Genomic DNA, 3,103 nt, shown 5'->3' with positions numbered 1-3,103 from the left:
TGTTATATGAATTTTAATATTTTTAATATTGGGTTGTCCGGAAAGTTCTTGCCGATTTATAGTAGCTTACCTTTCGACTTATTTGCCATGAAACCACCTCAATTCCAGGAAGAGGGTATTTTCAAGTTAAAGGGAAGATTGGAGATGCATTGTGCAACAAAATGGTTCATATTTGGTTGATTAAAAATGTAATGGCAAGTATTTATTGACCTTTTCTTTCCTTTAAAAATCGGCACGAACTTTCCGGACAACCCAATAATTTGATATGTTTTTAGGGCGGCGAACTGGCACAATAACGCTTAGCGGCATTTCATGTTTTTTTACTTTCTGGGATCGGCTTTTTCTTTCATCCTTTCGGGGTCGATAAAGCAAATATCAGTTGAGCGTTGCGGTCGATAAAACATATACCAGTCGAGCACTGGGGTCGATGTAATCGACTTACTCCGCCCCGCCCACAAAGTTGGTGGCCTTGTGCCAAAACTTGAAATCAACATGTTAGTATGTGTGATGAACAATTCTTTTCACATATATCGTTTCGTGATGCACTTCGAAACATCGTCAATGATCAGACATCCTCACCCAAGACCCAGCTAATGTTGGTCAAGCTGTAGCGCGTGTTCTATTTGAGCTGTCCAATATATCACTCACATCTCCTGATCAACAACAACGGTTGGAGCACCCTCTTTTCCCTTCACACCATACATGATGCCCTTCCGCTAACTGTTCCTTTGATTCTCAGCATGTAGTAGGTTCTGAAGAGGGACTCGCTTGTAAACACTTTGAATCTCAAGAGAATTTTCATTTTAGATATAAATAAAATCGCGAAAATCCCGAGTTTTATTATGGTGAAAAATGCTGACGAGCTAGCACAATCGTTAGCACTCCAGACAAGATGCTTAGCGGCATTTCTTTCAGATTTATGCTCTGAGTTCGAATTCCGCCGAGGTCGATGAAGCAGCTACCCGTTGATCACTGGGGCAACACAATCAAATAGCCGTCTCCCGACAAATTACAGGCTTTGTGCCATTAGTAGATTATTATACTGTAAATGAGAATTTTTATTAATTTACAGATATTAACAGAATTTGCAATGTGACTTATAAACTCAATTTAAATTCCTTGAAGATAAAGCTTGTATACTTAATAGAAATCGATGCCACTATTAATGCGAAAATTCTGCAGAATCGTTAGCAGGTCGGGCGAAATGCTTAACGGCATTTCGTCGGTTTTTACATTCTGAGACACGTTTTATGACCCTAGCCTGAGACAAGGTCTAAGAAGCTAGGGCCTCGCCGACTAGGGCCTCAGCCTATGTGTCAGGGTCTAGAGACGCAACCTGTGTGTGACAGTCTAGTACCCCAGGCTACGAGTCATTGTCTAGAACGCCAGACTTTCAGTCACGGTCTAATTACTCAACATATGGGTCATGATATATGACCTCCAAGACTGCGACAAAGTCTAAGGCACAAGCCTATGGGCGACCGATAGAGCCCCAGTCTACGAGTCACGGACTAGGACCCCCCAGTCTCTGAGTCACATTCTAGAGTCCCAGGTTATGAGTCACACTCTAGGTGCCATCCGATGTGTCACAGTCTATGGTTCCAGCCTTTGAGTTATGGTCAAGACTCCAGCCTATGAGTCACCATCTATGGCAGTGGTTCCCAAAGTGGGTGATATTGTCCCCCCTGGGGCCGGTGGAAAGTTCCAAGGGATGCGTTGAAGAAAACTGGGGCGATAATGGGGTAGCGATTCATGTAAAAATTGGGGCCTTAATGGGGTGGCGATTCATGTCAAAACAACAAAATAATGGGTTCACTTCGTTAAGTTTTATTTGTGAAATACAGTTCCTTTGAATTTGCTTTAGAAAGAGGTCTATGTTTGTGATGGTTAGTTGGGGTGGGGCACTAGGAATGTGGCCTAGGTGTCAAGGGGGTGGCTGCCCGAAAAAGTTTGGGAACCACTGATCTAGGGTTATGGCCAATTAGTCACTGTTTAGATCCCTAGGCTATTAATTCCTATCTATCAGTCACGGCCTGGGATCCGCAGTCTATGAGTCGGTGTTTATCTGTATGGTGGCCTTAGCTAAAGAGTGTGGTAGACCATATTGAAAGGGGTGAAGACAGACACCTTCCTCTTTGGCCATGCCCTCATTAACTTTCTCATATTTTATTTGGAAATGTTAGATTGTAGGATACTTGCAAATTTGTGGAGAGGCAGGTGAATATCTCAAAGCTAGTCCGAGTGCACGGGCCTACTCCGAGAGTCAATCCGTAGATTGAGAGGAAGAAAGGTAAATGATCGGGAGAGGACAGTTGCTCTAGTAGCCAAGGCGTCTGTGATTTTATGGGATTTCCAAGAATAATCCTCATCAGAAGTCTCCACCAATTTAGAGAAATATTTTGTTTAACTCTTTTCTTTATTTGTTTTCGTTATTTTATTGTTTAATATGCCTTTTACTGTTTAGAGACGCGTGGTTTAATGGTTAGGGGATTTGGTTCATGATCGTAAGGTCATGAGTTCGAATCTTGGTGGTGCGTTGTGTCCCTGAGCAATACACTTTATTTCCCGTAGCTCCAGTCAGCTTCGCTGGCAATAACGAGCAGTACCTGTAATTCAAAGGGCCAGCCTCGTCACATTGTGTGTTACGTTGAATCTCCCCGAGAACTAGGTTAAGAGCATGCGTTTCTGAGGAGTGCTCAGGCACTTGCACAGCAATTTCACGAGCAGACAGTTCTGATGATCGCATTTGCTGGAACATCCATCGTCGTAACCGACGGTGGACCAGGCCATTTTTGACACACCTTGATATTACCCCACACCATACCATATTGTAATGTATCATCCTGTTCTTTGTGTAAGCTCTCAGTGGTCAATAAAAAAGAATTGTTGTTGCTGTTATTATTATTTTTATTATCATTCTTCTTCTTCTTCTTAATATTTTTCTTCTTCTTCTTCTTCTTCTTCTTCTTCTTCTTCTTCTTCTTCTTCTTCTTCTTCTTCTTCTTCTCATTATTATTATTATTATTATTATTATTATTATTATTATTATTATTATTATTATTTTTATTATTATTATTATTATTACTATTCTTCTTCTTCTTCT

Source organism: Octopus bimaculoides, chromosome 11, assembly GCF_001194135.2.
Source record: "Octopus bimaculoides isolate UCB-OBI-ISO-001 chromosome 11, ASM119413v2, whole genome shotgun sequence".
Classification (NCBI taxonomy): Eukaryota; Metazoa; Mollusca; class Cephalopoda; order Octopoda; family Octopodidae; genus Octopus; species Octopus bimaculoides.
This window is presented reverse-complemented; position numbering follows the sequence as displayed.